Source organism: Melospiza melodia, unplaced genomic scaffold, assembly GCF_035770615.1.
Source record: "Melospiza melodia melodia isolate bMelMel2 unplaced genomic scaffold, bMelMel2.pri scaffold_61, whole genome shotgun sequence".
Lineage (NCBI taxonomy): Eukaryota > Metazoa > Chordata > Aves > Passeriformes > Passerellidae > Melospiza > Melospiza melodia.
This window is the reverse complement of record NW_026948800.1, coordinates 2,881,704-2,902,730: the sequence shown is the minus strand read 5'-3', so window position 1 is coordinate 2,902,730 and position 21,027 is coordinate 2,881,704.

Sequence of the window (21,027 nt, the reverse complement as noted above, 5' to 3'; positions counted from 1 at the left end):
ACCAGCTAAACCACAGGGTGGACCCTGTTTTTTGGGAAAATTGTCACTGTTTCATCCTAATGTGTCCTTGCTAATGCAGCTGAGTCAAAATTCAAGCAGGAGAAAACGTAGCATACATGACTTAGACTGCAGCAAGATAGGAGATCCACGGTTTTGGGGCACATTCAAACAGGTAGTGGTTTCAACTATCTTACCAGGAGGATCTGCCAATAAAGCTATGAATTTAGCAAAACAACTAAGATGCTGAGCAAAGAATGAGCTGAACAAGACATCACAAATTCTAGACATGCTAACTGCAGATGTGCAAAGTGTTAACCATGCTGTTTTGCAAAATAGAGCTGCTGTAGATTTTTTGCTCTTAGCACAAGAGCATGGATGTGAAGAGTTCGAGGGAATGTGTTGCATGAATCTGTCTGATCATTCAGTGTCCATTCACACTAAGATAAAAGAGTTACAACAGGGACTTCACAAACTTAAGGAAGAAGACGGTTTAAGAATTGACGAATGGCTTAAAAGCCTAGGACTCAGACCGTAGCTGAAGAACCTTGTGATCTATGCTATAAGATTGCTGAGTGTAATTTTACTGTTTTTGCTTATTTTGCCTTGTATCTTTAACTGTATCCAAAACATGGTCAGCTGTACAATAGCAAAAACATGGCAAACTAATCTCCTTGCACAAGAAGAAAACGGGGGAAATGTGGAGAGCATTATTAATAATTGGTTAGCTGAGAAAGGCCACACTGATATAATGCCACTGGTTAAACTGAAGGAGAAAAGTCAGCAGTCAGCAAGCTAAAAGGAAGAGTCAGCAGCGACCTTGCTGCAACATGAGGATAGGGAGTTGAGATTAGTCCTGAATATATCCTAAGAATATGTAGAAAGTATCAAAAGTAGAACCATAGGAATGCAGAAGTAGGCGTAGGTGCTGATATGCAAGCTGACCAATCCTGAGCTCAACTTTTGCAATATGTATGAAGCTCATTATTAACTGTATTTAACCCGCCGTACTGATCAATAAAATTGAGCCTGTGATGATCAAAATGATGTCCTGGTTCCCTTCCGTCGACAGATCTGGACCCGTTCCCTCCCTGCATCCCTCCCTCAACAAGATGCCAGAGGGGCTGGAGAGCAGCCAGGCAGAAAGGGACCTGCAGGGACTGATGGACAGCAGGCTGGACATGAGCCAGCAGTGTGCCCAGATGGGCAAGAAGGCCAATGGCTCCTGGCATGGATCAGGAATGGTGTGGCCAGCAGGAGCAGGGCAGGGATTCTTCCCCTGTGCTCAACACTGCTTGGGCAGCACCTCGAGTGCTGTGTCCAGTTCTGGGGCCCCCAATTTAGGAAGGACATGGAGGGCTGGAGCGTGTCCAGAGAAGGGCAACAAGGCTGGAGAGGGGTCTGGAGCACAAGGGCTTTGAGGAGCAGCTGAGAGAGCTGCTGGGGTTGTTTATTCTGGAGGAGGCTCAGGGGAGACAAGGTGGTGTCAGGGCACAGGTTGGACTTGATGATCTCCATGGCCTGTTCCACCCTTGCTGATTCTGGGATTCTCTGAAACCACCCTTGGAGCAGTTGCAGGAGGAGCCCTGGGCCTCCTCTTGAGGAGCTCCAGCAGCCCAGGTCCCTCAGCTTCTCCTGCCAGCCCCAAAGCTCATCCTGTCAGTCCTGCAGAGCCTCTGCAGCTCCTCCTCAGTGCCCAGAACAGGGAGCCCCAGAGCCAGACACAGCAGCCCAGATGTGCCCCCCTGCCCTGGGGTGCCTCTGGCAAGGGAGCAGCACCAGGCACTGCAGGAGCCTGCAGACAATTGATCTGAAGGCCAAACCTCCTTAGCTCCTTCTGAAAGAGCAGGAACAGTTCCTCATTCCAATGTGGTGGAATGCTGGGCACCACAGCTCCAGGGGAGGACTGGACACAAGTTTGCTCCCACTGAGTGCTGTGATGGGTTCTGCAGGAGCCCTGGGTTCCTGTGCTTGCCAGGCACAATGAGGAGAGAAGGAGCCAAGTGCACTGATGTTGGAAATGGATTTGCAGAAAGTTTTTAGAGCCTAATAGAAGGCCCACACAGTATGAATATGTATATAAATCTTGAGACAAGAAATGGTAACTTAAAAATTTCCATGGAATAGGACAGATATTGTTGAGAGAGAAATGGAGCTAGAAAATGTTTCAATAGATGGCCTTGCAAATAACACTTTGGAAAAATAGAGCTATGAAAGATGCATTGTAGTGGGACCTACAAGGGGTAGTTTTAAATAATTGGCTTTAAGGCATCTACAACATGGCATGGCAAAAAGCTGATAGACCAAGAAATACTGTAATTAGGAAATAGTTGGCTTCTGATTGTGATGGCGTGAATTATGGGTATTGTCTCACCCTTCTCATGAGACTGAAAATGGAATAAAAGTTTTTAAAACACCTCTCAGTGTCACCATCTCTAGGTCAAGAAAAGAGTATTATCCAACACACTGACACACCTTTGCCTCGAGCATAACCCAGCCTGGACCAAACACACTGAAAGGTTTCCCCTTTGGCCCATGTCTCGAAACATCAGGTCTGCTGTTTGACAGCTCAGGTTGGTTTGGTGTCAAGGAGTTCCCTCAGAAATACGGGGTTTGTCTTCCTCTGTGCCTTCCCCTCAGCAGCCTTGGGGATGCTCCTGTGTGAAGCCATCTGTCTCACACAGTTTCAGACAACTTCAAACAGGATATTGTACAATAAGTCGTCTCCTCTAAAGTGTGCCAACAATCCCTTTCCAGCAACAGGAAATTATTACTGATAGATGAAAGTTGAAACCCCCAACAGTTTATTAACAAACAGAATCCCCCCATGACACACGTTACAAGAAGGAGCCAGGGTCTCTCTCAGGAAGAACAGGAGCTGTCATGGAGCAGTTCCAGCAGCTGATGGAAGCTCGGGGACTCATCCGGTGTCGGCTTTCCCCCACGGCAGAGCTCCATGGAGCGGGCAGGGCAGTGAAGCAGCTGGGCTGGAGCCCCTTGCTGCCTTTTCTCCCCGGCGTGGCTCAGCCCACAGACTCTCGGGCTGGGAGCGGGGCCGCTCCGCTCCTGCCGGCACCGTGTCCCTGGGCTTGGACAAACAGTTTCCTGCCAGGAGAGCCCTGCACACTGCTCCACAGATCTTTCATAAAGGTCCAAACCAACTCCAAACACTCTGTCAGCTGCAGCTTTTCACAAAGGGCTGCAGCAATCCAGGACAGCTGCAAGTGAGTGTCGGAAGGCTCTTGTCTTGTTCCTGACAGCAGAATTCTGGATGATCGTGTGCAATTTTATTCAGATGTAACATGAGAGCTGAGGTTTTTTTGTTAAAATACTTTATGATGAGTAACAAGCCATGGGAGCATGAGGTACAGGACTGACATGTGAAAGCATAAGCATATCCTCCAAAGTGGCCAGTTTAATTGTACATTTTATTACTCCGGTATTTACTCCACAGTAATAAGGAAAACCAAGATCTGCTTGGAGGCAAAACAGGCATGGGATACACTACAGTCCCTTGCAGGCTCAGCAGGGCTGGCAGTGACACAGCAGGCAGTCTGCTTCATTGCGAACCACTACAGAGATACATCCCAATCTGGTTTAAGTGGCGTGGTATTATTAAGAGCTCTTTTTCTGCATGAGATACAAAAAGGACCTCCCAAGTGATCTTCATGCAAGCATGCAGTAAAGAACTGCTCCTGCTATCCTAACGAAGTGTTTGCTTTGGCAATTACACTCTTCCCATTCATCTTTTGATGCAGACACTTCAGGTTTTCCCCTACACCCCTGCAAGGCTGGCAGTCGCTGTTTCCCATTTCCTGTTCTTCCCTAGAGATGGCGCAGTGGCTGCTTTGAAACAAAAAGCCCTGAGATCTGGACAGCTTGAAGGAGCATGAAATGCTGATTAAGTGCTCATATTGGTAACACCCAGGCCTGCACTGCCCAGTGCTCTGCAGCAGCAGCAGCAGCAGGACCATGCATCATTCCTGTTGGTGGATGTTCATGTTTCTCATGTGCAAGAGCAATGACTTTGAGGAGGGACAAAAATGCCCCTCTTGAAACAGTGGGTGTGCAAGGAGATGTGAAGTTTCACAGCCTTTTCTAGGATATTTTAGAAAGATCTAAGAGAATATTGTGGCATGGAGTAGGTCCCTAAATTTGTCTCCAGAGGAATCCCCAAAGGGCACATTCACTCTGCTGCTGATGGCAACCCCATAAGCTCATGGACCAGTTTTCCCTGCAATGTGCCACCCTGCCTGGGCTTTTCTAGGCCGGGATTAGACCCAGAGCTAAGCAAACACATGCAGCCAGGTGACATTGTGTAACATCAGAGGCTGGCAACCATGAGGACTTTGCTGCCAAAAGGTTACAGTTTGCACTTGGCCCAGAAGTGTTTTTCCCTAAGGCAAAGCAAATTAAAATGTGAAGTTTCAAAGCTTCAAATTACTATAAAAAGAAACTGCAGAATAATTTCTGGAAGGGCAGCATTGTCAATGATCATGCAGCCCACCAACAGCTGGAGCTGAATCCAGAATTGCTTCTTCCAGCTGTGCAGGAATTCATTACATTGGCAAGCACTGGTCCATGGGAACAAATGATCCCCTAGCTCTGGGCTGAATGGCACCCAGGCTGCAGTGTAGATTTGAGGAACCCTTGTCACTTGTTATTGGCCTCCCAGTGCACTCATCCTTCTGCAAACAAGGTGCAAACAACACAGCTGCACTGCTGTCCCGGGTAAATATACGTACAGGTGACTTTGCCAAAGCAGTGCATCATTTCCCAGTGAAATACATGACTTCTTCTTACCTATGGAATTGTGATTGAATACACCTGTGAGCCAGATCTGTGGGAGATTGTAAAGGAGCAAAGCTTTGGGATTTGGGCACACTTCTCTTGGTTTCTTTGCTCAGGCCATTGGTGAGCACAGAACACACCTAGGTAGAAAACCTTTGACTAGACAGGATCTTTTGGATCCATTGTCCCCCACACAGGTCAACAGGTGACTCTGTTGTAATGCCAAGTAACAAAGAGCAGCACAAATGACACAAAGAAAACATGGCCAAAGAGGAAGAGGAGAGGCCCAATGAGGAAAGGATGTGGTGAGACACTGGCACACTGAATGAGCTGCACTCCCATAATCTCTGCGCTAGCAGGTCCTGGTCTGACATTCTCCTCTTGGTTTATTTAAATGTTATTTATTTATTTACTTTTTTTCATCATCAAAATAAAATATATAGAATTAAAAATATGTCATCAAATTTGAAAAATACAATCAAAACTCATTAATTCAAAACTGCATCTAAAGATAAGAACATATGTACAACTCTAACTATGAAGCCTAACACATCAATCCTATTCTTCAAACACACTTCATACAGGTGGCAACTTCTTCCTGAGCTTGGAGGAAAGAGAGCTCTTCTGGACGGGAGGCGAGGACTTTGTGGGTGAGGGAACATCTGAAGTGTCCAGAGAAAACTTCTCGGTAAGACTGTAACAAGTCAGATCTGCAAAATGGAGACACAAAGTTTAACAGAGGCCACAATGCAAACCTAAAGCATCTGAAGCTCCATAATTCCTGGGACACATTTCCTGGAAATGTCCAAACAGCTGCACAGGGAAACATGCTCCTGCTGGCAGACACTGAGGCAGGCCAGGGCAAACCCTGAGCCACTTGCCCAGAGCTGGCACAGGCCCAGCCTGGCCTCTGGGCTGCCCTGGGACAGCAGGGAGCCCAGAGCCCTGTGCTCCCCAGGAATGGCTCAGCTGCACATGCACCCTCCTGCTCCTCTGCCTGCCCCACAGCTCAGCAGCCCCACAGCTCCAGGGGCACTGGCAGCAGCACAGCTCATTGCAGGGGCACGTGCAGGGCACAGCTGTTCCCTGGCAATGTGCGCAGCCTCTCTGGGCTGCCACAAGACCCTTCCTGCCAGCAGAGATTGGCCCAGCTCCCCCCTCACCTCTGTGTGAGGCTGAGCCATGACTGCCCTTCATCTTGTCCTCCATCTGGAGCTGCTTCAGGCCCCCATGCCTTGACTAGGAAGGGCAATGGAGAGAGTGGGGGCAGATGCACACCCTTCCTTAGGATTCTGACATTTTTGGCACAGCTCAAAAGGCAAATCCAGAGGTGTCCAACTCAGCGCTTCCTCAGCCTTCTGGTGAACATCTCGCCTTCACCAGCCCAGCATTTTGGAGAGGTTTTCCCGCACGTGTGGAGGCTTGCTGGCAGCACATTCCTTCAGCGGGGTGCCCATCACCGTGCAGAGGGCAGAGGCCAGCTTGGTGGCCACAGTGCGGACGTTGGCGCTCCGCACAGGCAGCGCCTTGTTCCCCAGGCAGGGCCAGAGCACGGGCAGGGCGTCGCGCTGGGCGACTTCAGGGCTCCTGGCATGAACCCCCTGCACAAGCACTGCCGGGACAGAGACACAGCTCCTTACCCACCAGCCTCCCTGCAACAAGGATCTGCCTCTGCTTCTGCTTCTTGCCAGCCTCTCTGGCCAAGAGCAGCAAAACAGCACCCAGAGCCCCTTGGTCCAGAAACGGGCAAAGCAGCTGAGCATCCTGGAAACAGAACCACCAACCCCTCAGCACTAATTGCTCCAACCAGAGCCTTGTCCCTGTGGCAGACTTCCTACCTTTACTAAATTACTTCACAATCTCTTTCTACATGAACAATGAATGAAATGTCCAATTGCCTTTGATTTCCATTAAGAAGTTGTCTAAACCCACACTGAAGATTTGGAAATGCACCATAGAGAGGAAATGGAGAGATTTCTAATAAAAGGATGATTCCATTTTTGTAACTTTGATGTCAAGTGCCAAATGTCTAATCTGGCTCTTCCCTGTGCTCAGCGGCACACAGCAAAGGGCAGGATTAGAACACACCTCAAAACTCCAGCCCACCAGAGATGGCTGCTGCCTGACAGCTGGATGAGAAACATCAGTGACCAGCTGGGGTCTTTGGCAGAATGCTTTTGGGGCTTCCAACAAAGAGCTGTTTCAAACCTCAGGGTGTCTTAGAGAATTACCCAGACCCCATTGCTGTGGCATTTGGGCATCTCCACATTTTAATGCCATTTCCCCTCTCAATGTTAATGGCAATTTTTCTTATAATGTCCACTTGAATAAGGGCATAGAGAAAGAAAAATGCTACACAGGGGACTCAAATATAACGAAAACACGAGTGTTTTCTCATATTGTCTCTGAAATCTCTCTGCTCATTTTCTGAACTGAACTATATCAAACACAGACAACAAGTTACTACCAACAGGCTTCTTGCATGGCAGATTTGGCTGAGAGATCAAAACCTGAAATGCTTTGGAGACCATTCTTATTTTCTGATCAGACAAAATGTTATCTAGCAGCCATTTAATATTCTGTGGTGGAAGAGACTTCATTTTCTCTATGCTGTTAATCCACCAGCAGTCAGCAACATTGAAAGAGCTCCTGCAAGTACCCAAAACCAATTCTGCTAAGCAGGAAAGGGTTATGGAACCCATTTTAAATGGGAATTCATTTGAGTTTAAATGTAATTAAAGACATTGGTGACTACTGAACAGGAGGAGCACCTGTCTGTTCCTACTAAATCGCAGAGAGAGCATCTGCTCTTTCTAAAGTACTCCAAATTTATGGTTAAATCGTTTTTTTGAAAAAGATGACCTCTTTTTCAAAGAACAGCTAAACTAAATTCCCTGTTGCTGGAGATCTACTTTATTCAAATGCTCTTTAAAGGGCCTTTGACATTCCCAATCACTGAACATGCCCTTTTGAGATTCCTAATGAAGACACAAAGTGTATTAAATGTTGCATTCAAAGATGTTGGCATAATTAGCAGTGGATTTAGCCCCAGTTAAAGCAAGGCTATCAATCATCTTCTGTGCTATATATTGAGATTATCCTTTTTCCATTCCTTGGCTCTTGCTGAGGAATCAATTATTAGCTGCGTTTGTAGCGTTTTGGGCAGCGCTGACACAGGCAGACACTGTTTGCACACCCTGAAAGGCTCAGTCCAAGGCCCCTCTGACAGCACAGGCAGGGAGCCTCAGCACTCTGCTTCTGTCCCTGTGCCCCAGAGGCTGCCTTGCACTAAACCCGTGCCTCTGACACCTCTGTTGAGTTCTGGCCTTAGCTGTGACCCCCAGGCTCTGCACGGTTCAGCCTCAAAACTTTCCAAGAGAAAAACAAGAATTCTGTGAGGACAAAATAAACGGATGCCCTGAAACAGCATTTGCCACCATTTCCCCTCAAAGATCACAGATGTCCCTGAGCTCCCCAGAGAGGAGCCAGCTGGGGCATTTTTAGCCCTCCCTTTGCTGGAGGTGGTTCTGAGATGCCCCAGTCAGAGCTCAGCCCCAGGCCGAGCGCTGCCCCCATCTCAGGTGCTGCCCAGCTCTGCAGCAGCCAGGGAAAACCTGCCAAACCCACCTGCCTTGGCTATGGGGCAGCAGGGACACGCTCAGCACCTCCTGGTTTGGAGGAGCTGCTCTGCTGTCTGCTCACAGGCATTCCCTGTAAATGTTCCCTGGGAAGAGCTCTGGGCTCAGAAGGGGAGGCCAAACCTGTGATACGCTCGGTGACATCCAGCAGGGCTTGGCCACTCAGGTGATTCCATTGGTAGCTGAACTCTTTCAGCAGGGACACTTTATCTACAAGGGAAACACACATTTCTGCTCACTTTTCTCAGGTCATAGGAGAAAGGGCAGGGCCAGCCCCATTTTATAAAATAAAGTACATTTCTGCAGATTTTTGAATCCTTTTCTTCTTTCCTTCCAGCCTACTTGGCAGGGTTTTAAATTCCAAAAGAAAGGCTCTCCTCTCACAGTTGTAAATCCAAACTTGTCTTCTGTAGCAGGAGCTGTGTTAAAACATTTCACATCAGGGACCTCAGGAGTTCAGTCACATGGAAGTAGTGAAAGGTTTTGCATCCCAGAGCAAAAAGGAAGAGCCCCATACTTGGGACACAGAAAGGCACTGAGTCGGGCAGTTCCTGAGCTCACAGAGCAGCTGGGGAGGAGAAAGTGGAAACTCCTCTTGAAGACCTGCCTCTTCAACACTCCTTTTTTCAGGCATATTTCCCCAGTGCAGCATTCTCTAAGCTGACATAAATCTGTGTGGCAAAGGAATTTAGAGCAGCCCTTGCTTATGTAGTCAATTGCTGTGGCAATCATGGCCCATGCAAAACAACAGGTGGAACAAGGCATCATTGACAGCTGAGTTTATACCGGTTTGTTCTAAAGAAATGAACTTGGTGAATCATAAGTTCCCCTTTGAAAACAGAAGACAAAGAAGAAAAGTGGAAAATAGGCAGCTAATGCCTCTAATGTAGAGCCTTGCAGGTGGCTGCCCTGCAGAAGCTCTGATGGGTGAGTGTCCCTTCATGCCAACAGCAAAGCTGTTCACTTGGGAAGTCAGACGGGGCCCAAGCAAACTCCAAACCCCCTTTGCCTCTGAACTGTAGCAGAGCTGCAGTCCAGGACTTGCTCTTCAGACAAGCAGCACAGAGCCAAGGGCTCCTGGGACTGCTGGGAAATGCTGATCCCCTTCCAGCCTGTTGGGAATGGTGCATAAGGACTGCACCTGCACAGCCTCTGGTGGGTGTCAGCTGGAGGGTTCCACAGACAAGAGCAGCTGTCAAGGCACTCAGCGCTCTCTTGTGCAGGAGAGACAGAGATGAAGCTGAGGAGAGTCCCTGCCAGGGCTCAGCCTTACCCAAATGAGCAATGGATTCTCCCAGTGCTTTCACAGCTGCCCCACGAACCCTGGGATCCTTTGAGTTCAGGTTCTTTGCTATTCCCTCCACCAAACCAATGATCACCGGGTTCAAGGCATCTTTCAGGGCTCCTGTGATTTCAGCCAGCATCTCCAGCGCCCTCTGCTGCACTTTCTTGTGGCTGTCAGATATTCTCAGGACAAAATATTCAAAAATCTGTGAAGAGAACAAGCAACGTGAAAGCTGGATTCAAATGTCCTTGTTTGAAGAGTGGATGTAGCAGTCAGCAAAGTTGAAGATGAAAGTGATCCTTTCTGTCAGGTCAGCACTCGCTTGCACAATTTCACTGTTTTCCTGTGGGCCACTCACTGGAATGGTGGCACAACCTCATGCTGGTTGAAAGATTTTCTTCTGTTTTTAAGAGGTTTGGCTGGGGACTGAATAGTTCCTATGGTATTTCTCTCCATCTATAAATCATTAAATCAATTCCATTTATTAATGCTAAAGACTACCTTTGCTTTGAATGGAAGCAGATGTTTACAATGCCTGGTTTTCTATACAGTTGCCTCAAGTACTGAGGGCAATTATGATTTTGCCAAAACTATGGCTGGAGGAGATCTAAGTTTTCTTTTGTTTGTCTCAGAGGCAGTGTCTGGAGAAGAGCAGGGCTCTGATCATCTCTTCCAGGATCCAGACTATTACAGTGACCTGATGAAGGTCTTCAGCGGTGAGAGAAGTGGACGAGAATCTTGTTTGATGATCAGAAGGCTGGATTTATTGATATATAATATCTAATACATTATAACTATACTAAAAAGAATAAAGAGAGAAGTTGCAGAGGCTGCTAAGCTAAGAATAGAATAGAAAAGAATGAATAACAAAGTTCTGTGTCCAGCAGAAAGCAAGGACAAACTCTCCTGTAAGTGGTCAGCAAATCCAAACACTCGCAGAAGCCCAATCACCGCTGCACCTGTTACATTCCACACCAGCCGATAACAATTGTTTACATTCTTCTTCTGGGGCCTTAGCTTCCCAGAAGATGAAAAAATCCCAAAGAAAGGATTTCTATGAAAAAAATGCCTGTGACACCAGACCATTTCTCTAGGTAACAGGTGGACTTCTGAAATGTAATGTGCTGTACAGCTCTCATTAGAGCAGGTTCAGTCCCTTGACTGCCACATTATCAGGCACCTTTTCCTGGAAAAAGGGAAAAAGCAGCTACTGGGAAGAGAAGGCAGAGATGAGTCCTTAGCTGTTTTCCTCCTTTTTCAAAGAGAAAAAAAGACCCCCAAGAAGGGTGAACACTGTCTTTACCAAGAGGAATAGGAACAAGGATGGAAATGAGTAGCCAGAGCTGTGCCTGTGTAAGACAAGATGGAGTATATAGAAGTAATCTTTAAAAAAAAACAGCTGGGTTTAAATCAACCCAGCCTGATTCTTCTCTTCCCTGTGCAAACCCATTTTTGGTCTAGAGAACAATTGCCATGCTTTCAGGGGCTAGATTCCCTTCACTTAACCCAGCTGGGAGTAGGAGAGAGCAGCAGTTACACCAGCAGAAAATTCTGCCATCATCTGATGAACAGCATTAATAGGCACCTGCCCGACAAATACAGCTGGACTCAAATAACTTGTCCTGAAGCTTGACCTGAATTAAATTTGTCTGGGTAAGAGGGATCAGCGTGTCCCAAACAGCCAGGACAGAGTGGCAAGACACACTGAATTAACTTTGCTACTACAGGCTTAGGAAAGGAACTAAAGGAAAAGAGCAGTGAAGATATCCTACATACTTGGGCAATGTTAGTGGAGATGAGCTGGGGGCTGTTTTTGCACAGTTCTTGGAGGAGTTCCACTCCTTCCATCCTTGTCTGAAACCCCTTGGCTTCCAGGAGATGGTAAAGCTTCTGCAGCAGCTCCATTTCTTCCACAGCTGGAGGTGACGTGACCTGGGCTTGTGCACAGGGTAGGAGGTGTCCATCAGAGGGAGATTTCACCCTGGGAAATAAAACCAAATGAGGCCCTGGTGGTGATAATTATCGTAGCATGGCATCCCCGTCGTGGAAATAATTAGCATTGACTCCATGATTTCAGAAGGCTGATCCATCACTTTATTATACTATACTATACTATACTATACTATACTATACTATACTATACTATACTATACTATACTATACTGTACTATACTATAGTGAAACTCATCGCCCTTACAGACAGTCTGATACAGACAGACCAGATTGGTCAACTGAATCCAAAACACCATCACCAGAGGTCAATTAAGAAATTACCCTTTGGTAAACAAATCTCCAGAACACATTCCACGTGTTCACAACAACAGGTGCAGCAAGTGAAGATAAGAATTATTTCTCACTCTTTTCTCAGATCTTCTAACATCCTTCCCCAGGACAATGCCTGGGAAAGTTGTGCCTGCTGCTCTCTGTGGAGAGAGCTGCAGCCACAGACAATACCTTCAGTTGACTGTGAGCAAAATATCTTGAGCAGCTTTCCTAATTATATGATTTCAAGCAGGAAAATCCTGAGGCTCTGAAGAACAATGTGGACCTCATGACAATCATTACAGGAGACAATCTGCAAGTGACATTCTCACCACTGCTCACTCAGGAAAACCAAGGATGAGATGCATCTGATCTATCTTCAGATGGCTGCCAGGGCACACAGGTCACTTTGCTTTGTGGAGAAAGAGAGACACTTCCAAGTTTAAATGCCTCCTCATATGGGACGTGTGTGTCTTAGAATAAGGGACCTCATCACTCTGGAGAAGTGTCTCTGCAACCAGGCATGACAATCTGGAAAAGCAGCTCAGATGCATCTGAACAGATGAACAGGGCCATATTTGAAGGATTCAGAAAATCAGTAACAGAGATAAAAACAGAAGCCAGACATCCCAGAACTACACTCACATTTCATTTGCTTCCCTGGAGACTTGATGCACAGCTTAACAACCCCACTGGGAACAATTCTCCAGGATCAACCTGTCTCTTCCATGAGCACGGGAAGATGCCAGCTGTGCTACTGAGGCATGTGGTCACTTTCCGGGTACTGCTGAGCAGGACAGAGCTAAATAAATCCCCTCTGCTATCAGAGGAGAACAGGTACAAGCAGCTCTGCCACTGCCATGAAGAGACAGAAAGGAGCAATTCCTGTCTTAAATGCTGATTGCAGCACAGGGGGAAATAAACCAAACATGCTGTCCATCAAGCAAATTACATGAAGGACAGGAATATCAAGACAAAAAGTCCACATTCAGACACCTGTTGACTGAAGTTGTTCAGGAATTGCCTTGCTACTTACTACTCAAACTTGGTACTGTTTGAGGGTAAGAGAACCATGATTCAGCCAGGCCAAACCACATGGATGAGAACTGCATCTTTGTGGATTGGCATCTTACTTCCAGACTAAGATTTCTCATCAAAACACCCATCTGAAAAAGACTCCACTCAGATGAAAGAAAAGCCCTGTTTGAATTTACTTGTCTCAAGTCATGCAGCAGAACCTTGGCCCTCTCCCAGCCTCCACAACACTGCCCTTGCCACTGCACTGGATCGTCTGAGCTGCAACCAATGGGTGTCTGTTTGTCTCTCCATTTCTGTGGAAACCGCACCAGGGAAGTTGTGTTCAGCACAATGCAGAAGTAGACATTTTTTATCCTAGAGCATTTGTAGGGAAAGGAAACAATCTGTGGCATTGGTCATCTCTTCCAGAAAGTTTTTCCTGAGGAAGAGGCATGTAAAGCTTGTCATGTGCTTTGTCACATCTGACAAAAGTGCTCAGTACCGTTTGCTAGCAGACAATGTGGCCTGGGGCTCCTCTGAGCCATCGTTCCTCTCCTTCATCGGCTCCTTGACTGATGGGCTTCAGCCTTCTGGTTTTCCATCCCCTACAAGGACACAGAGAAACCCCATTAATCTTTAGAGTATAAAACAGGAAATTCCCTGCTGAAAACACAAGTTAGAACCAGGATCACTGCTACCAAGGCTTAGGGAAACGTTTCCTAACTTACAGATGGAAACAGACCAGAGATTCAGTGATGCCAACTCTTTGTTTTCAACAGCCCAAGGCAGGTTATGGGTGCTACCAGACTGAGCAGCAATCTAAAATCCCAAATTCCTTAGTCTTGAGCACAAATGGGAATAATGCAAACTGGCAGGCAATGAGTGCTCGTGAAGGAAGCAGCAGAACAAACTGGACTCTTTAGGGGCTGGTGCACTGTGTTGGAAGATGATTTGTTTCAACACTCACTCTCCCTGTGCCTGCACAACGACAGACCCCTTCTGTAAAGTCGATAAAAAAATGAAATTCCCCCCCCCTCAAACAAACAAGGGATTTTCCACTGGGTGTTGCTGAATTCACCAAGCTTCTTCCAGCTCCACAGGGCTGGACAGCAGGGCAGTATTCCCAAAAGACAGACAGTAATTGTAGTAACTAGAATTGACTTGGACATCTTTTGGAATTTTGGGAATTTTCTTGGTACTACTACTTCCAGTGTCCTTTGCAAAGACTCTGTTATCTTCAGAAGCACAATTCTCACTTAATTGCTTTACAGGGGGCAGAGTAGGGAGAGCATGGTGGGGGCTTACGCTTAAATGTAAACCCATTTTCTCCTCTTTCCCTTTCCTCTTTTTGACTGATATTGAAATTATTCAAAACCCCACTTTTCCCTAATAATATCAGTTCCTTTTAGTCTGCAGAGGAACAGGCTGAGGATTAACAGCTCATTCCCAGAAGCAAAATGATTCAGCAGAAGAGGAATGAGCTAAAGACAGATTGGGTATGTTTGATCTCATATTAGCAGTGGCAATACTTGCACAAAGGAGACATTTCTCCTGCCAAGCACTTACTTTCTTCTTAATTCTTCTCAGAATATCTTCCAGGTCATGGGTGGGAAGAGATTGTTCCAAAAGCATTTTTAATTGTTGATGATTGAGCAACATCTTCACCATCTCCTGTCCATAATGCCTAAGGCAGGCAGGCAGGCAGGCAGGCAGGCAGGCAGGCAGGAAGGAAGGAAGGAAGGAAGGAAGGAAGGAAGGAAGGAAGGAAGGAAGGAAGGAAGGAAGGAAGGAAGGAAGGAAGGAAGGAAGGAAGGAAGGAAGGAAGGAAGGAAGGAAGGAAGGAAGGAAGGAAGGAAGGAAGGAAGGAAGGAAGGAAGGAAGGAAGGAAGGAAGGAAGGAAGGAAGGAAGGAAGGAAGGAAAAGAGCACCTGAGGGCTTTCTGTATTTTGATGATCTCCACAGTGGATTTGGGGCTGAGTCCAGGACCCTCAGGCACTGAGAGAAAGCTGAAAAGGCTGCTCAAGGAGTCAGAAGCAAAACTCCAACTCCCTTGAAGAATCAATGGGCGCCACTGAGAGCCAAAGGCTCCCCAGGGACTACTGAGAGCAGATCCCTTAGGCCAGGGTTGCAGGGAGCCACAGGCTCTGAGCAGGGAACTGCAATGCTGAGCACGGCCTGGGCTGGCTGGGGGAAGCAGAAAGGCCAAGCCCTGAGCCCAGCCTGGGACAGCAGGGCCTATCCCTCACAGCTGCCTCGGGGCTGTTTGTGGGGCACTCGGATGTGAGGGGCAGCAAGGACAAATGTCATAAACCTGTGTGACACTGCAGATCCTCATGGAACCAAGGGGCCAGTGGGACACTGTGGGAAGTTGTGGAACCAAGGGGATCATTGAGGCACTGTTGGGTTCCATGGAACCAAGGGGCCAGTGTAACACAGCAAGGGTGCGTGGAGCTGAGGGGCCATGGTGACACATCAGGGCTTTGTGGAACCGCGAAGCTGTTGTGACATTGCAAGGCCCCATGGAAGCACGGGGACATTGTGACACTGCAAAAGCAAGGGGAACATTGTGACACTGTGGGGTCCCATGAAACCAAGGGAACATGGAACAGGTCTGGCTGGCTGGGCCTCCTGGCGATCACCTGATAGGTCTGGCTGACCTTGAAATGTCGAGGGCTGCTTCTCATCAGCCCCTGAAGCACTCCGGCTCTTGGCTTTCCTTCCTATGGGAGAGGACTGTCCTTCTCCTCCAGGGGACCATGGCCAAAATTGGTATTCCTCTTCTAAATTTCCTTATATGCACAGATTGTTCTTAGATGAAATCTGCCAGGAGAGACAGATCTGGCTGCCTTGGCCACCCAGGGGCCACCTCTCATCTGCCTTTGAAACCCAGCGACCATGTGCTTTTCTTCCTTAGGGGAAAAAAACATCCATCTTGACCAGGTGCCCATGGCCAAAATTGGGAAACTGCCTCTGGAATTCCCTATATCCAAGGATAGCTCCCAGACAATAGCTGCCAGGACTGACAAGTCTGGCTGACCTTGGCTTCCTGAGGGCTGGCCCTCATCTGCTTCTGAAACACTTGGGCTCTGTGCTTTCCTTCCCAATAAAAAGAACTCTTCTTCCTGTCCAGGTGCTCATTGCCAAAACTGAGATTCCACCTCCAAAATGCCCAATGTCCAAGGATAGCCCCTAGATGAAAGGTGCCAAGAGAGACAGGTCTGGCTGCCCTTGGCCTAAGGTTGGCCACCCCTCATCTTCTTCCAAAACACTTGGACTTTTTACTTTTCTTTCCTATAGGAGAAAAACATCCATCTTGACCAGGTGCTCATGGCCAAATCTGCCATTCTACCTCTAAAACTCTGTACATCCAAGACTTGCTCCCAAGTTAAAAAGGTCTGGCTGCCCCTGGCCTCTTGGGAGCTGCCTCTCACCTGCTTTCCAAACACTGGGGCATAGTGTTTTCCTTCCTATGGCAATGAACAGTCCTTCATATCTGTGCAGAAATGACCAAAAATGGGATTCCACCTCCAAAATTCCCTATATCCAAGGGTTGCTTTCAGACAAAAGCTACCAGGACAGAGAGCTCTGGTTGGCCTAGGCCTCTGATGGCTGCCTTTCATCTGCCCCTCAAACACCGGTGTTCTGTGCTTTCCTTCCTATCAAAAGAACGATCCTTCTTCTATAGGTGTCCATGTCTGAAACTGGACCTCTAAAATTCTGTAGCAAAATCTGCCTGTACCATCAAGTCTGGCTGGCCTTGGCCTCTGGTGGCTGCCCCTGCAACACTGGGACTGGGTTCTTTCCTTCCCATGGGGATCACTGGACACTGTGGGGACCTCATGGAACCGAGGGGATCATTGTGGCACAACTGGAGCCCATAGGACCAAGGGGATCATTGTGGCACCAATGGAGCCCATGGAACCAAAGGGCCATGGTGACACAGCAAGCTTCGTGGAACCCAGAGACCATTATGACTCTGTGGGGCCTGATGGAACCATGGAGACCATTGTTACCCTTCAGGGCCTTGTGTCACCAAGGGGGCATTATGACACCTCAGGGCCTCATGGAAGCAAGGGACCATTGGGACACTGTGGGGCCCCATGGAACTGAGAGAACATGGACCAGGTCTGGCTGACTTGGCCTCCCAGGGGCCACCTGACAGGTCTGGCTGATGTTGGGATGTCAAAGGCTGCCTCTCATCAGCTCGTGGAACACTGGGGCTCTGTGCTTTCCTTGCTATGGAAAAGAACCATTCCTCTTTTCAGATATGCATTGCCAAAATTGATACTCTCCCTAAAAATTTCCTATGTGCAAGGGTATCTCTCAGAACAAAATCTGCCAGCACTGGCTGGCCTTGGCCTCTGGTGATCACCTCTCATCTGCCCCTGAAACACTGGGGCTCTGTTCCTTCATTCCTATGGAAAAGAACTGGCATTCTTGTCCAGGGACCATGGCCAAATTTAGAATTTGGCCTCCCAAATTCTGTATATCCAAGGATTGGTCCCAGACAAAAGTAGCCAGGACAGAGAGGTCAGGCTGGCCCTGTCCTCTGGTGATTTTCTTAGAGTAAAAGCTGAATGTTTTCATTTAAAAACACCTTGGAGAGGGCCCAGAGACCTCCTAAGGAGGGGTTTGGAGGCCTCGGGCACATGACCACTACATATGGACAAAGGAGCTCTGTGCTCTTGTGGCAGTTTTGCATCACAGAAGTGATGTTCTAAGAGAAGATGCTAGGAATGTCCTCCATGTCTGACAAAAAACCAATCAGTAATTAGCTTGGAGAATTGACAATCTGCTAAACTACTACGGAAACTGTACATGCCTCTGTGAAGACACATGTTAAAGATGAAAAAACCGCTGGGGTTCAGCCGCAAGCCCTGGGCAGGGGGAGGAGAAGCCATCGGCCCCTGGCCATGCTGCTGCTGTGTTCTGGCCTGGCTGCTGAGATCCTGGCCCTCCCCCCAGCACAGCCCATTCTGACACAGCCCGAGCGCAGCCGCTGCAGAAACCTCCATCGTAAAACAGCTCCGGCCGCAAGCACCGAGTCTGGCCGGGGTCACGGAACCATCTGCAGGCTCCGGGTGAGATGTGAACTCTTTCAGTGCTTTCATCCTCCCTCGAGGGAGAGAAAAGGACAAAGTGCCGGCTCACAGAGGAGCAACATGACGACACCAAGGTCAGTGAAGAGGAAATCGAGTCCCTGATGGGAGGGATGAGGAGATGTCCTGATCTTGGGGCTGAAATCCTCTTGTAAAGCTATGGAGAAGTATGTAATTGATACATCAGACTCTCTTTTTCCCTATAAGGCATTGAAAAGTATGAGGAAACTACTTGTTCAGCAAAGTCTTCTATGGCAGCAGCTCTCTGGCCATAGAGAGAAACACAACTTTCCCAGGCATTGTTTTGGAAAAGCCTTTGGAGAAGATCAGAAAAAAGAAAAAATTCTTAGCTTGACTTGCTGCACCTGGTATTTTAAACAAGTTGAATGTGTTACGGAGATTTGTTTACCAAAGGGTGGGTTCTTAATTAGCCAATTGTGATGGTGTTTGGATTGGAGGATCAATTAGGTCAACTTGTAGCGAACTAGGGTATAAAAGTATGGGTTTGTTAATAAAGATTATTGATCCGCCTTCTGTGAATCATTGAGTCAATGTCTATTATTACCCAGCCGGGAGCCCTTAACGTGACAGGCCTCCATGCTAAAGTAAGCAAATGTTAAAATAGCTGTGATCCCATGAGAAGTCTGAACAGATAAAGAGAGAAGAGTGTTGAGACCCTATGCCCTCATGAAGAGAAGAAGTTCTCTGTATTTAGAGATGAAGATGATTTCAGAAATAGGTGAAGAGGACCTGCTCTTAAACGGCTCATCTTTAAAATAATACCCCATAAGCAGACATGGCCCATGAACACAGCTGTGGGAAAAGTTGTGGAAAAAATGAGAGGGACTTCACAATTGCAGATTTGATTGGCAGCTGCTATTCACTGAAATTGAGAGCAATGAGAGAATTATTTTCTTATGAAGAAGTCTCCATAGAATGAAAGAGAGACTCCTCTCCCCAAGAGAACTGAAGGAAGGCTCTTATACAAGTGGTAAACTGACTTAAACTTTTAGGATTTGTCTCATTACATTGTCAGTCACAAAGAAAAGGTTGTAGGGAGTGGAGAAGTATTCTAAGAGTTTTGAGCCCTTTTAAAGTTTTGAGCCCACTTTGCCTTCCTCCTAATTTGATTTCACAGCAGAAAATCAGTAAGAATATTCTAGTGAGTGCACAGGTAATTAGCCAACACTTAACCCACCACACTAATTGATGCATTGGCTAAGAAATCTCATATTAGTGATCCAAAACTACTACAGAGAACTTCGTGATGAACTGCATGAGAACAGAGGGAAATCAAGGCAGAGCCATGGTTTGTCAGGACTTGCTTGATCCTAATGAGCCCTGTGGTGCATTTGGAGCTGAGCCCTGGAAGTTCAGGGCCTGAGAAGAGATTGAACAAACCTTTCCAGGAGTCAAAGTCAGAGGAAACACCCAAAGTGTCTCAAAGCATGAATACGTCCCACTGAGGTCCATCCCCAACACAGGCTCCTCATGGACTCCTTGGAGGAGAGAATTGGAGGCCAGAATGGCACTAAATGCTCTCAGAGACTCAGTGTGGAAAGGAAAATCCAAAGTACCTTAAAAGCCCTGAGTATCTCAAATCATTGATGAGCCCCACTGAGTGTCAGTACAGAGCTCTCAAGGGACTCATTAAAGGAGAAAATTGGGGTCATGATTGCACAAACTTCTCATAGAGTTTGTATGAAAAGTGAAACACCAAATAACCCTGAAATAACTGACGTACCTTGAAGCATTAATGAGCCCACTGAGTGTTGTTACTGACAAAGCCCCTCCAGGGACTAATTACAGCATATAACCGGAGGCCATGATTGCAATAAACCTCCCAGAGACTCCAAGGCAAAAGCAAAACCCAAAGTCCTTTGAAAAACCTACAGGCCCTGGGAGCATTAAGGAGGCCCCAGGGCCATTCCTGAGCAAGGCTCCCCAGGGACTCCTTCTAGCAGATCCTTGAGGCCACTGGGATGTGGGCTAGGGGGGGATGCTGAGGGCAGGACAAGGGGCTGACAGTGCCCAGCCTGGCTGGGGCTGTGCCAGGAGGCCCCAGTGCCTCAGGACAAGGTGTCTCCTCACAGCCCTTGGTGGCACAGACCCTGCTGCTGTGCCCCAGGGCACCAAGACTTGGCTTCTCTTTGTCCCCACCTGTCATCACTGCCTGCAGTTCTCTGCTCTGCCTGGGGCCTGGAGACACATTCTCTGTCGTGTCCCTTAGTGGGACCCATTAAAAGTCCAAGAAAATTTGGAGTGTGATTCTGACTTGGAGTTCTGGAGAAATTTCTTCAGCTCCCTCTCAGGGACTGATGTTCAGGGCCTGAGCACAAAGCCCCAGAGGCTCATTAAAGTACTTGTGCTGTGTCTGTGCTGCTGAGCTGGGCGGCGCTCCTGGCACAGAGGCAGCTCCTGGTAACCAAGAAGAGCTTCAAAAGCACATTTCTCTTGCTGAGCAGCTCTTCTGCCAGCCCAGCAGGGCTGGGGCACTGCCTGCAGCCACCCCAGGCACAGCACAGAGGCACAGAGAGCTTCAATCAGTCAGGGCTAGGAAGGTGCTGAGAAGTGCCTGGGGCAGAATCACTGCCAGCCCTTGGCACAAGGAACCTCTGGCTGCAGGACAATGCAGCTGCAGCTCCTGGAATGATCTCCTAAAGTTGGAATATCCCAATGCCTACAGACCCTGTGAGTACATTCTCTGATTGTCTCTTGTGCAGAGCAGCCAGGGGTGCCCAGGGCTGTCCTGCAGAGCAGGGTCCTGCAGCCCAGGGCGCTGTGCTGGGGTAGGGACTCTGCTGCCTGCCAGGGAACGCTCTCAGCCAGCCCTGGCAGCTGCTCCCAGCGCTGGGGGACATGATCTGGGTGGGAGGAGACAGCTGGTAATGCTTGGAAGTGTTCTCCTTGTGTGTTGAGGATGCTGCATTGTTCAGGA